Source organism: Silene latifolia, chromosome 10, assembly GCF_048544455.1.
Source record: "Silene latifolia isolate original U9 population chromosome 10, ASM4854445v1, whole genome shotgun sequence".
Classification (NCBI taxonomy): domain Eukaryota; kingdom Viridiplantae; phylum Streptophyta; class Magnoliopsida; order Caryophyllales; family Caryophyllaceae; genus Silene; species Silene latifolia.
Genome location: NC_133535.1, coordinates 28,663,131 through 28,679,119, shown reverse-complemented (window position 1 = coordinate 28,679,119; position 15,989 = coordinate 28,663,131). Strand labels below are relative to the sequence as shown.

Below are 15,989 nucleotides of genomic sequence, written 5' to 3'. Positions count from 1 at the left end.
AAAAATATTAATCATATCAATTAAATCACAATATCACAATCATCAATCTTAATTCAATTACTCAACCAACTGAGTAAGGAAACCCTACCTTAGCACAAATCTGATACGAGTCAATCAAGAAAGCTAGAACAGCTCTTATACGAATTCTCCACCTAACAACAATCATACAATCCAATTACCATATGAAATCATCCCTTTTCCCCAAATCCCATTACTAGGGTAAAGCCCTAAAAGACGAAACTGACAAGAATATACGACTAGTGACTTTCCGACACAATCGACGCAAGAGAGAAGGAACAAGGACTCACGAACAATCCACGATCTTAGAAGAGATTAAAGGTGATTAGAGTTACATAGAAATATTTTTAGGTTTGATAAAAGTGAAAGTGAAAACTGTAAATCTCAATTTATAACTCTAATCCCCTTTAATCAACCGCGGAAAATAATTACCGTCAGATCGGATACTCGGGCAAGTATAGGGAATACTCGGCCGAGTATCCCTTACTCGGTCGAGTATTACCATACTCGACCGAGTATTCCTGGACAGTAGCCTGACCAGAAACACATGAGGCATTACTCAGCCGAGTAAGCCTTATTCGGCCGAGTAATAGGACTTAGAAAAACGTAATATTACAGTCTTCCTTCCTTAAAAATGAACTTCTTCCCCGAAGTTCAAACTCAACCTATAGAACATGAACACCTAACACTAACTCACCAACCAAGCTTACTTCCACAACATGGCTCACGATATCGTCTCAACTACAACATAGCCTCTCGATACTAACTCCATAATACTATCGAATACCAACAACATAAGTGTTGCCAACTCTTGCCTACTTCCATAACGCTCACTAGAAAACTCAATACCAACACAATCCACCAAACAAGATCATCCACCAAAATGGAATGTTGCAATGTTAGTTTAGAGGGGTTGAATTTTGCTTCTTGGTTGATAGTTGATGGTGTCGAAGGTGAGGTGGAGCTTGTTGAGGCTCTAGTGGTCAATGAATTATGATCAATAAGAAGAAGTTCAACAACTAGATTGAAAAGTTCGTTTTATGTTGATGATGATATCAACGAGAGCTTAGATATTTTTTGTAATCTTTAAATCTCTCCCTACACGTGAAATATTTCCCTGACTTTTTTGTTATCATACTGATAGCGAACTATGCAAACTTTTTTGTTCTTTATTCTGGTATTTGTTTGTGTGGAAACAATACTAGTACCTTAAGGTACCTTGGAGGTCGTAATTACCCTCTTACACTTTGTGATCCCTCTTTTAATGCAAGGATTTGAGTCATAGTTCTAGATGCGTAATCTAATAAACAACACTAAATTACTTGTGATAATTTAGCGCTCAACAATGAATGTCATAATTCTCAAACTTAAACACAGAATTCCCAACGATACTTAAATATCAAGAAGAATCCAATAACACAGCATCAACTAGAGTCTTCACAAGAGTACTTGTGGATGGTAAATTACAAACTAAGAGATAGATGGCTGATTACCGCCATGATTGGATGGGCTCGCCGTACTACTTCTACCGCTAATGCTAATCTACGCTACGCCTAAGAGACTAATCTAAAGAAAGACTAAGTTGTACTTGTTGTCGTTTACTTGAATAAAATGCCGCCTTATATATATGCATCACCCGACTCTTTGGAAATTCTTTCTTAGTGGGAAGGCGGTTGATAAACTGCCGAGTTTTTTTGAAGCTTCATATGGGCTCTTATCATGCCCTTTAGCTCAACGTTCTTCTTTTTGAATTTCTTGGACTCCATTTGTCTTTAACTTGAATTATCACAATTTAGGCCCAATACTTGTATACCTTAGTTTTCAGGCCCAAACACCTTAAAATAATAAATTTAGTATCTTAACTAAATTAGGCGCCAACACTATTGTTTTTGTGTCGTCTCAAAACGCTTTTGCGCACAACACTGTTATTGATCTAATCGTCTTTATATGTATTGTATTTTTTTGGTATTTTTGTTAAGACATTGATTAATTTTATTTAAATTGTAAGAATGTTACAACTGGCCTCGTGCACTTGTGGAGAAAGTAATAAGTCAATAGCTTCGGTCGTTCCTTAGACTATCCCCAAGCAAGGTCAATTGCTTGGTCATGACATTGCTTGGTCACGGTTAATCAAGTAATTAGTATTGTTAATGTGTGACCAAGGGTGGTTAATTTGTGACCAAAAATAAGAAATGGTCAATTTGTGACCAAGGTTGGTCAATTTGTGACCAAGGTTGATCAAAAGAGAGGTTTTATTGACCTTCTACTTGTCAATTTCTTATTGGTTGAACAATTATAAAACAATAAAAAAACAATGATTGGGAATGTTGTAAAGTGGATAATGATTGGGTTGATAACCTAGGCCGCGACCTTCTACTTGGGAGGGTGAAAATGGGTCAAGGTTAATAAGGAAGTATTAAGAGTAAAATCGGGTCGCGACCTAGTTAGCGCGACCACTGCTTGGGGATGGTCTTAAAGCATTCTCGGATCTGAAAAGCTAAACTTGAAGTACAATTTATGAAGTCTATTTTTATTTTTATTTTGATTTGGTAAGAATACAAATGAAACCCATATATATACTTCATGTGAGGCTGTGATCTTTTACAGTACTAAAAACGGTTTAGAAAATTAACTTATTTTAGTTAAATATAAAGTATCATTTTACATGTTATTATCCTTTTCCCATGCACTTTTCACCTTTTTAATGCACATTCACTTCTTTTTATTCTTGTAATTGTTTAACTAGTAGGAACCACCAATAAGAGATTAATGTTAAAGAGTGTAACATTGTCTTTTCTAGATTTCAAAGGATTATTAATTATACTTGATTCATATATTTATCTTTCATTAACTTTTTTTAATTCATGTAATTAATTTAGAACGACGTATATGAAAAGAATTGTAGGCCTAAAAAATAATACAAACCAATAATTTCATCAAGAAACGAAAGGCATTAACGCATTGTAATTGTATTATTTCACTTAATAGTTCAAACAAATGCCTAAAACAAACTTAAGACCTATTGGTATGGTAGACACAATAATCTTGATCTTTACCACCTTTACCTCCAAAGAAAAAACCGTTATCTGTGAACCATTTGGTGCTTCCTGGATCGGCAACAAAGAAATATCGTGTCTCAATTACTTCGGGATTTTGAGGCAAATACCCCAATTAGTAGATTATACAACCAGTTGTATACGGTTATATGGTGTAGAATCCGAGCTCTTTACTAAAGTTTTCGAGTTTTGTTAAAAAGAATCTGAGCTATCCTTTAAAGTTTTTGAATTCACACACTTGAACAAAAAAAAAATGAACTCTTACAAAACTCAATAAAATTGCATATAAGCTCGGATTAATGTATAGGGTTGTACAATCCTTATTATACAACTAGTTGCATAGTAATATTTGTGCAAATACCCACCATTCCCTAATTCGTCTGCATTGATTTTTATACCTTCAACAAAACAAGTTCGGGTTTTAATTCCGGCCATCATTACGCCATTTCCCATTGGAGGACTACTATCCCACCCTCTTGGAGTGTAAGCTTCCCCACCAATGCGAATTGTTGTGTCACCCTGTTTTAAGCTTTCGAATGTTGTATTTCTCGATTGCCAATATCAAATTCTCTTAGAGTTTGCATTTAGATACCAATCTCCAGATGTTTGGTCCTATGAGAATGAAAAACATTTAAAAATGACGTTACAAAAAATAAATTTTATGAGAAGGCAGAACTTCATACGGACTATTAAGATTTGTATTATTGAAAATTATTGTGTTCATTTGACATGAATAAATAGCCTTATTTGTAGTTTAAAATGTGGTGTACCTAAACTGAGATACATAATCATATCTCTTAAGTCGTTAAAATTACCATGAGCTTCAAAATACATACAATAATTAAAATGTAAGTGAAATAAAAATGTCGACTATTTTAGTATTCATAATCTTTTGCTTCATCATCACCAATGTATATAGGATTTTTCATATGTAGCTTTATTTAAATACTCCCTCGGTCTCGATCAATAGTATCTATGACTATTGTTTTGGTCTTTTCTTATAACCATAAAAACTCAACAATTGTCGTGACCAGAAGGTACTGTACTACTGTCTTTTTCATTCAACCACCAAAACAACTGTTCACGCTACTCATACAGTCATATCTGTTGCCAGTCTGATGATAATATTGTTGATGACTTGATGAGTCCAACTCAACAACTATTTATCCTAGTATATTACTGGTTTTGTATCAATGTAATAATTGTTTTTCTCGATTCTTTCAGTTTCTCAAATTATTTCAACATTAACTCAATTTTCTAGCTAAATTTAGAAAGAGGATGATTAATAGAACTGTTAGTTTTAGTCCCTTTGTTGTTTATTTACTAGAATGATGTAAATTGTATTTATGTAATGTTTGCCATGCATTACTTAAACATGACTATTTTATAACACAACTACCACGTATACTATTATTATTATGAATAAAATTAGTTAACCATCTCTTCTATCTCTCCTGAAATTTCATAACTTAGATTAAAACGTATGTTAATACTTGTATAAATTTTGTGTAAAGCAGTCTTATACTAAAGTTTTTGAAATTGATTTTTCAAGTATGTCACGTTTCCTTTAAATGGATTATTGTTTGTATTTTATATATCCATTTCCCCTAGTTATTGTCTAAAGCGATGCCACATAAAAATAACTACATACCCGGGCTATATATATTTCAAGAAAGTGTTGGGTTTGTGCCTTGATTCTGTTAACCGCCGCTTCGTATAACTATGCGGGGGTCTCGCTAACTTAAACGGTATCCGTATCTGTTATTGGGCTAGGTCTGTCTTGGGCCTTTATTAGGTCATTCTGTATTAGGTTTAGAGAGTATTATATAAACTCTCTAATCCTCTACCTAGCAGTTATGCTTATCATACCGTCTGAATCTGTAATCTGAAAAACTCCTCACATATCAATAAAACTCTCTCCCTTCTGCCCTGTGGACGTAGCTAACACACCGTTAGTGAACCACGTAAATCTGTGCGTTTGTCTTTTATTGTTCTTTATTTGTTCTTTCTTGCTTCTGTTATAACAGAAAGGTTTGAGGATCATAGCCGACTTCGGATGGAGTCAAAACATCACCAAACTTAAGCCCAGAATTTTGAACGACGAATTCCTTTGTTGTCGGATGGAGTCAAAACATCACCAAACAGCCACCATCCAAGCAAAATCGACTATCCACCTACTCAGCAAGTGTTAATAAACACAAAACTACGAAACAACTTTGTTCTACGTACTTTAGTACTTATACAAAAATGAGAAGTTATTTTCGAGATGATAGTGCATTAAGGGCACTTACAAATTGATACATGAAGAAATGGACTTTGTTGTCGTTATACAAGCATGGGTTAACCTGCATGATAAACAAAACACAAACATTAATCATAGTCCTTTTGTCCCTGAATTGTCTTCCCCTTTTGTTTCATTATTAATTTTAAATTTTTAATCATTAACCCCTTTAAATATTTAGATAGACATAAGCAACTTTGTCATACTTAACGTATCATACAAGTCTTCATATCATCATTTAAAATGTTTATTAATATTTATACGTGAGGAAATGATGATTAAAGTTGACAATTTATTGTCAAACAGGATAATCAACTTTGTCGTACTGGAAATTAAGGACAAAATGTGATTGCTTACTGTCCATCCTGCTTGTATAAGAGTATAAGCAAGATCATTTCCTGCTTCAACTGAGATAATGGAACTACTATATTCTCCAATATTAAGGACAAAATGTGATCGCTAATTTTGCACGCACGCTTCTCATGCCAGTACCGTGAACCTTTATTCCCGCTAGCTGCACATCCAACAAATTTGAGAATCTTCCGTTTACATAAATGTTCAAATAATAATATCGTTATAACTTGTAAGCGTTTTATTGGGTCTCATTCTCTCATTTAATAAAAGGTACTCCATAATCCATATATAAGTACAATGGTTTTATAAAAAGTAATGTGGTTTGGTTAAAATGCCCAAACATGGATGAGTGATTCCAACAAATCTTAAAAGTTGATAATTCCTTTGTTAAAATTTTGTAGAAAATCAACTTAATTGTCGACGGTTAATTTGAACTAGATTTTAGCAAAATTGTAGTGTGATTATAGTTGTGACTTGCGAGAAGTAGATTGTCGGATTAAGATGTTCAGAATTAAAATCGCGAAAGTGGTAATTTAGGCCAATTACTTTGCCAAATTGTAAAATTAAACCTACTCCCTCCGATCCAGACAGATGTAAACATAGTCAAAAAGTGATTATTTAAGAAAATGTTGAAAAGTGAGGGGTAAAGTAAGAAATATTGATTAGGGCCAGATGAGTTTAAGTGGATTAACAACTAGTCTTGCTTGTGACGGGCTAATCCCGTCACAAGTTTCATGACCTCTCAAAAAGGAGAGAGGACAAGGTGCCCCCCCTCCCTCCCCACCACACGTGCTTCCCCCTCACCTCTTAATGGCCATTTTGTAAGAGGAAATGGTATCCGTCACAAACTTGTGACGGATATCGCCCGTCTTCAATGAGATTTTATAGTGGATTAAATAAGTAGTTAGTGAGTGGGTGAGTGGATGGTAAAGTTGTAAATAAGTAGTGGATGTAAGGGTAATTTAGTTATTTTTCATGCCAAATATGGTATTTTACCATTGGTGTGGTTCATCCATTTTAGGTAAGTGTTACCATCTGTCTGGATCGGAGAGAGTAGTGATTAGGCCCCATAAGTTATATAAAAGGTGAAATTAAACCCTTACCCAAAATCTCATGAGAAATTCAATATATCATACTCTCTCCTATTCACTATATTCTTCCCCTTTCCTTTTTGCACAAGAAATAAGAAAGTTAATTTGGACCACACAAAATACACTACCCCACATGCAATTGAATTTGGACCACACCAATCAGCCCAAAAAAGGAAATAGGGAAGAAAACCCGAATAATCCGAAAAGGAAAATATGGAAGAATATAGTGAATAGGAGGGAGTATATAAAAAGTGAAATTAATTATACTTGTTACAAAACATACAATAAAAATTCAAAAAAAAAAATAATGAACAAATGAAATCATAATCTTAAATGAATTAACATCAATTAGAGAAGATTATAAATTATTTTATAAAAAAAAATTTAAAATTTTATAAAAGAACTAAATATATTTCTAATTAAAAATTCTTTAAAAAATATACAGTATATTTTTTTTTTTTGAAAAAAGGCTGAATACTTTAAAAATATACGTGTCTGATTTTAATTGTCTAATGTTTTCTTAATTAACAAAGAAATGTCTTAATAAAAAACGTTTTCTCAAAAAGTATAAAATAAAATAAAATATTTCATATTTGTAGAATTTAAAAACATAATTTTAGTTACATTTAAAAAATCCGATATGTTTTTAAAATAAAACATAACTAATTTCGGTTTTTACGGTATGATAAAATGAATTTCTCACGAGATTTTGATATGGGGCTTAATTTCGCTTTTTACAAAAGTTAAGGGCCTAATCACCCCAATTTAAACATAAGGGGTTCAATCTCCACAATTAGACTAAGTTAAGGGGCTAATTTATTACTTTCGCAGAATTCGAACTACCCAACTTTTAAAGTTATACGTACATATACTAAGTACCAATTACGAAGTATAGAGTATAAATTTTGAATGAGACGAACATTTCAAGCATTCATATTATTGTATAGATAAAATAAATAAGCAAAATTACCTTAGGACCGTGTCCTCTCCACTTTTCTGGTTGTGGACTTGTGCCGCTATCAATATTGCACCCTGCTTCTTGTTTCCTTAGGAATGCTTCTTTGTGGTAATATTGATTAACCTAAGCAGTTTCAAGTAGTATTAACATAATTGGACGTACAAATTATTGTTTAAAATGGACATATTCTTCTTAAACAATAAAGTGAGCTAAATAGATGTATAAGACACCAAAATAAAATGCTTAAAAAATGCTAGACTTTTGTCCCATTTTCCTATATGAGGTACTATTTGATTTGTTTTTTACACTTATAAGACGGTTATAAGTGTCTTACGAGAAATCAGATGATTTTATGTTTGTTATCAATAAATTTCAGTTAGTTTGTGGCAGGGGCGAAGCTATCGAGTAGCAAAGGGTAGCCCTTGCTACCCTTAACCCATAAAAATCAATGAAGAAGACGATATTTTGCTACCCTTAAAGGCGTCTAACAGTTATTATAGAATAAATAAAGAAGAAGACCACGATAATCACATCGATCTGCTTGGGAGTAATGGTTAAGGCTTCCATCTTACTTCCTAGAGGACATGGGTTTGACTACTTGCAGCGGCATATTTCAAAAATGTGGAGTTTTATGCTTATCTAGCTTAATCTATGCTTGTCTTGCCACTCGACTTTTAATATATTTATTTATTTGTTTTTTTTTTTCGTTCTCCTAATTTTACTCATTTACTTCCTTAAAATTTGTTCCTAATTTACTTCTTTCACATTTATTTTTATCACTCTTCATTTTATCAAGTTTGATGTATATCTTTTACCTAGTTCATTTCATCTTCCCATGATTTTTTGTTTCTCTTAAACTTTTAAAGTAAGAACTAGTGTAGATCCCGCGCAAATGCGAGGTAGATATAGGTCTTTTAATTTTTAGTGTATTAGTTATCGATTTTAGATTTATATCTCATAATTTTTATAAAAAATAACTAATACTAAAATTAATCAAAAGAATTGAATAATTCCATGAATTGTGTTTTTTTTTTATGAAAATATTTTAATTACATCAAATTGTTTTTAAAAAATTCTTTTTTCAATTCGTCACGAAGTTAAAAATAGGTGATATAGTTTTTATGTATAGATTATTTTAAATGGAAAATTAGTTTAATAAATGAAAATCTAATTTATTTCCATACATAAGTTTGAGCACTTTGTAGAGGATATTTTAGAGATGTTGTATTATCTTAGTATATAGGAGGATTTAAATACTTTTTAAATTTGCACCTCATTAATATTTATCAGTTCACTCAATTGTATTTTGATATGAAACAAAAAAATGAAATGGAAAACTAATTAAAAAAATTTATTTAAGTTGTGAATTTTTTTTAGTGAATTTTTTTGTCACGAAGCTAATAGTAAGCATGTGTCAAGTTATTCTCTCTGGTAATAATTATTGCATTATGAAAAATTTAGCAACTTATACTTTATAGTTTAATATCAATTTTATTTTATTTTAATGAAAAAATCATAATTATGAATTTATTTTAAAAATTAGAGTTTATTTATAAGAATATATTCATTGAAAAGATAATAATGTAATGGAAGAAAATTTTATTTATTACCTTATTTAGTTTGATTCTTTTTGGAGGGAAAACTAAGAGAATTTTTATTCTCTTAGTAGTAGGGGATTTGATAAAAAATCAGTTTGTTAAACGATACGAAAACATACAAAATTTGATAATGATATAATACGGATACAATCATATTAAATGAAATCTCATATGTTAGTTATGCTTGATGGTCAAACGACTTATTCACGCAAAATATTTGGTTAGAAGTGGTAACCTCCTAAGACCTGAGAAATAATCAACAACACACCATAATCATAGCTGCAGAATTTTTTATCGGATCCTCAAAATAAAAGATATGTTTAATATGGAATTTATGGATAATAAAAAAAAGTCATTTGTTAAAAAGTCTATTTTCTTAATTTTACCCGTGTTTTGGCAGATTTTTTTTTACAACAACTTCGCTACCCCATATTTTACATCCTGACTTCGCCCCTGGATTTTCTGGTATCAAACATTTTATAAACAATTTCAGTTAGTTTGCCTTTAGTCACGTAAACCTTAGTTATACAATTTCAAATTTTATAAACATATACTAAGGTTTAAGATTTATGGAAGTAAAAACAGTAATTTACGTGTGTGAATATTTTATACTCTAAGAGTAATTTATTGTTGGTAGTAAAATGTTGCACTGTCCACATATTTAGAATAATATCATTTTTTAAAATCTCTTATACTCTCTGTATCCGGTCATTTGTTTGCCTTTAATTCTAGTAGAAAGAACAAGGAATTAAGTGGGAGTCAATTATTAGATGATAAGTTGACAAAATCAAGTGTGTAGGATCAAAATATATATATATATATATATATATATATATATATATATATATATATATATATATATATATATATATATATATATATATATATATATATATATATATATATATATATATATATATATATAACTAGGTTGAAGCGTTGTGGATACGCCACGTGTCAACCCAACCTTAAATACAAGTATTAATTACAGCTGAACATTAAATATAAACATAATAAATGTTGTATAAATCTCAGCAAAACATTAATTATATTTCAATAAATTTTATTATAAAATTACATTAAATAATTACGGTGATTTGATTCTAAATTTATTAAAAATTATGTTGATAAAAATTCTAAAATGTAAATAATTACGTTCATTGCGAAAAATGCTTCAAATTGAGTATAATTTTCATTATATTTATTGAAATATTTTGATTTGTAGAGATGATTAAAGTGAGTGTCTCGGTAATGTTTTTTTCTTTACGTAAAAAGACATTTTGAGAAAGTTATAAAACTTAGACCATTAAATTCTAAGAAAAATATATTTGGAAGAATCATTGTATTTCTTAATACACAACTTAAAGAAAACTACTAAGAGATAAGTTTTTATGTGGGAATGAAAAAAATTATATTGCGAGAAATTGAATACATATGAGATTTTGATAGCTTTAAATAGTGTGATAACAAGTATGTGTACGAGTATGTATGTACACAGTGATCGCGAGTGCATTTGAATAATTAAAACAAAAGTAATGATTATTAAATAATATAATATTATAATAAACGACATGAAAAAGTAGAAAAAACGTTACATTTTTCTTTAATATCTTCAATTAAAATATGAATACGTCAAGTATAAATATTGACTATGACTAGCTAAATATTACTTTTAGTTAAATATTTTATATGTTATCTTTTAAATACTTTGAAATTAAGCCTCAAAAAATATTATTTGAGAAAGTTCAACCTATTTTATTTTTATTTACAGGTAAACTCTTAAACATCATTTATATATAGTTGTTTAAAAATACAAAAGGTGCAATTCTTATTGATATGTTTGACACATAACACATGCAATACACAATCAAAACATTTGAATAAGTTGAGTTTGAACTCTATATGTTTGATATATAAATATCACATGTTATACATAAAAAATTAAAAATTACATAAAATTATATTCACATCATTTTGAACAAATATGAATTGATTTGGAACATAACTTATAGTGAAATGATATAATTTGAGAACTTAATGTTGATGGTTGCATTATTTGAATAAATTTTATTTTAACTAATATGATATTTGATCAGTCACAAAATAATTTATATAACGTTGATCATGCATAATTAATTATCACTTATTAGTTTCAATTAAAATTGTATGTATTTTATTTTAAAACATTGAAGTTAAACCTAAAAGAAATTAATTTGAGAAAATTTAATTTATTTTTATTTATAAGTAACAATTTTAAAGGTCATATATAAATTAGGGTAGTTTTCTTCAGTTATAATAACAAAATTTTAAAACAGGCCGCGCGAAGCGCGGAATACTACCTAGTAACTAGTTACTTATAAAGACATTACTATAATATAAAATTAATCAATTAGCTGAGACGCCCAAAACTAAAATAGATAAACAAATAACCTGGACGGAGGTAGTATAATTTTAAGAAATGACAAAAGTTAAAAAATTAGAAAAAGTTTAATACAAGCGACGACTAAAGTTAATCAACATCATAATATATTAGCATATGAATGTCCATCAAACTCAAAAACCTCGTATTACCTATTATGAGAAAGGTCTCTCAGTAACATTAATATAAATATATAAACATGTATTATCTATTATGTTAGTGATTTAAGAGTAACTACCAGTTCATTTGGCGTAATTAAGGTTGGTTCGTAGATGGGTTATTTTTAAAATAATATAATGCGAGTTCGGGAAGTACGGAGTGTACACTTGCATAATTATTAAGGAATTACAGTATAGTTTTCGTTCAATTAACTATGATGGGGTTGAATCTGGTTGAATTTATGAAGAGTAGCAACTCTTGAGAAATACATTCTTCCCTTTTCCCCTCCATATCTATATAAATAGACATGAGAATGTGAAGATTCAATATTGGAAAATAATCTCTTCTGCATCATAGAACGACATCACAATCTGCACAAAATATTTCTATATTACGTCTCTGATTTGTGTGCCAAAAATCATAGGGCACCGTCTTATCTCAATAGAAAATTCGGTTTAACCCAGGCACTAATAATGGTCGAATTATTCTATTAGGAAAGTGAAGTCGATTCGGTTAGGTTAACTATTGTCAATCCTTATTCGTACATATCCAATTTTCCTAAAAATCTTATAGAATAATTTTGAAATCTTGAATCTTTCAAGATAACGAATGCTAAGAAAATGACAATGAGTATTTACATTTTTGGATGATGATGGAATTGGTTTGCGAGACGGGTTCGAAATCTGGAATTTGATACAATGGTTGATGTTGCAAGTTCGTAAAATTAAGCATTTGGGAATAATAATGATGATCAGATTGGTACGTGGATGTTCGGTAACAGAGTTATGACTATACGGATATTTTACATTCACTGTGGGTCTCGCTAGAAAAATCTGTATATCACAACCCATAAGATATGTATACGTAATTTATTGCTATGTTTTATGTGATTAAAGTGATTTTAATCATCACAAAATCTCATTGAAGACGGCGATATTCGTCACAAGCTTGTGACGGATACCATTTCCTCTCACAAAATACCTATGAGAGATAAGTGGGGAAGCATATGGGGGGTACCCCACCTTGTCCCCTCTCCCTTTTTGTGAGAGGTCTTCCGCTTGTGACGGGATTAGCCCGTCACAAGCAAGACGCTTTGTTTAATCATAAGTTTGGATATTGTCCAATGTTGTTTTTTGTGCTTCGTGTTAGTCGGTTACATGAGCATTGATGCTGCATGGAACATTGTGTTACTTGATTAATTGTCATCAAAAGTTTATCTAAATAAATGCATGATTATAATTATTGCATCATCGTTAATATGGTTGGCTTCGGATGACATATTTGATCATTTCTATGAAATATTATGAATATTCTGTCATCACAAAAGCATCCTTAAATTTTTTTGTAGTGATTTATTGCTTATGTTTGGCAACAATTTGGTGATATAAATAATGTCAAGACCAAAAACGTGTGATCAAAATTCAAACATGATTCTTTTCATTAATTGCTTTGGTATTTGCATTTGTATGTATAAATGCTTGTGTATTGATCAACATGGTATTTGTTGTCAATCAAGTGTCTTCCTTAAAGGCATTTAAGTATGTTGATGATTTTTTTTATGAATGAAATGAAGAGCATGGTAATGATATTCTAAAGTGAGTAAAGAGAACGAAAATTGGATGTACGTTTATGTTTTCATAATAACTCAGAATATGAGTTTGGTTATCTTATAAATATTTGTATGAAAGGTGGATGTCATTTGATGAAGTAGCATTGATTGTCATCATGTGCTTCTTTTGTTATCACATGGCTATATTGTAATCATTATATATATATATAAAAGAATCTTGATAAAAAGCTGAGGTGGCACAATCTCCTTTGAGAATTAAGGTAATGCAGCTCTCACATTCAACCTCACAAAATCAGTTTTGTTTGAGGCAATCACGGTTTTGCAATATGGCCACATCAGCAAAAAAAAAAAAAAAAAAAAATAGTCCATCAACTCACAAGATTAAACTGGCAGTAAAAAATTAGGGGCATAATCGTCCATTACTCTTTCATCTCTATTTCCCATGTCCATTACTTTTCCTTCTCCTCTTCCCTATCTTCTCTATTTCCCATGTCCATTACTTTTCCTTCCCCTCTTCCCTATCTTATTCATTTACTCTGTAATTTAATTATTATCTCCCCCAACCTTAGAATGCATAGTACAACTCTAAGAATAACATACACCACCGTCAAACCATCCCAATCTTTGCCACTTAGAACAATCGCTTGAGTAATCAAATGTCGCACACAAACGACTTTCATAGCCTCAATCTCCACTTCGTTCACCCTACAACTCCAAAGAAGACAATAAACACCTCTATTTGCAAATCGGTTTCCGCAGAGACCAATCGACGCCGCCGATTCAAACTGTTATCGTTTTCTTAATTTTGATGGTGAAATTGACACGTTCTGGTCTCATGTTTAAAATTTAAACATCTCTTGACCAGAACAACCTCGAAAGAGAGCTCTATGGCAGATTGACAGCCATGACAGGTGATAATCTTTACCCTTTCCTTCAATTTCCGCCATTTTTAATCATCTAGAGCTTTAGTTCGCTTACTAACTCCATCACTTTCAAATTTCTCTGAATGACTTCTATGTTGACATTTTTTAACATTTTGTGACATTTGTTGATTTCATCTTCATCTTTTTCAAGGTTTTGATTATCTGTATTATTAACTTTATATTATTGAGGAATGATTTGAGTTACTTTTGGTTCACTTAATAGCCGTTACTGATAATTTGCCCCCATTCTGTGTTGTGGTTAATTGACTATTGTTTCCAATTACGAATAATTTTAGGGATGAAGATCGAGATGGTGGGTCAAGAGACGTCCTTATACACTGGGTTTATTTCCAATCAGACTATTTTGCCCTTCAATTTGATGGTCGGATATTATGTGTATCATCGTGTCATCGTGTAAGGCCGCCCATTCATTTCCTTTCACTGTTGTTTCTCTACGAAGTATTTTTTATTTCATTTTCTCATTTCCTTATTCTCAAGATCTCATCTTTCAGTCTTCTCTGTCAGAATGATTAGTTATTATTTCATATTTTGTGATGAACTAGCACAATAGTTGAATGAGTATTTCAATTAATGTCATTTCATATGGGTTTTGGAATTTTGGTAATGCTCTTTTCATTTAATTGTGTAGGTACCGAGTCGAGTCAGACCGAGATAAGCGAGAAAATTTTACCGATTTACTATTATAGTTTATTACACGTCTAAGGGTCTTGAATCCGACAGTCGTATCCATACGACAAAGCAGAAGTTTTCGCGATGAATAAATGTAACTGAAGTCGGTTGTTATTCGTTGGATTTGGTGGTATGAAGTGTTAGGTGGTCTACTAGGGCCGAAATGGAAATTATTGGGATTGGTTGTCAATTGCACGTTCTTCTTTGTTTGGATCCGTCATACAACTTATAGGTTGTGCTAGGTTCGTTAATCTTTGCTTAACATAAATTTTCGTAATTGAACCATTCCGATTTGCAGATTAATGACGGTGTTTATCCGGTTTGTTTGTAGCAATATATACTACGTAAACGATCATTTAGACAATAGGACATGGACATACATTTTTGGGCGTCTTTGCGCTACCACCGTATTTATTCCGTCCTTCCACAACTACCGACTTTGGTCAGCCCTCTACGGGAATGACTACTTACATCGCTTGGTACTTGACCATTTCTTTGCTCTTATTCATGGCCAGGTAATTATATATTTTACGAGTATTTCCTAACTGTGAGAAGACCATCTCAATCAAAACCTAATGGTGACGGTTGAGGCCCAATCAACTATCAACGGTCTTATGACTTAAAATAATGGCCGGGGTAATGTTGTTGTTGGTTATGTTTAATTTGCATATGCAGTCCTGATTTACATGACCCAGGTGTGATCCACTCTGGTCCAAACAATCTGGAACTCTACTTCACTGGAGCTACCAATATTCTCTACACTTTCGGGATTGTGCAGTCATCTTGATTCTCATCCATCAGGTTTGCAGTTCATCCAAGTTTATGCATTCTAAATTCTAAATACTTTTATTTGCCTCCGACTTATCACTACA

At 31.4% G+C, this 15,989-nt stretch overlaps 1 pseudogene; it reads left to right on the top strand.

Moving 5' to 3' along the window:
- The first annotated feature begins 901 nt into the window (after window positions 1-901).
- Window positions 902-15,904, top strand: LOC141607356 (auxin transporter-like protein 1; annotated as a pseudogene).
- Window positions 15,905-15,989: the final 85 nt, after the last annotated feature.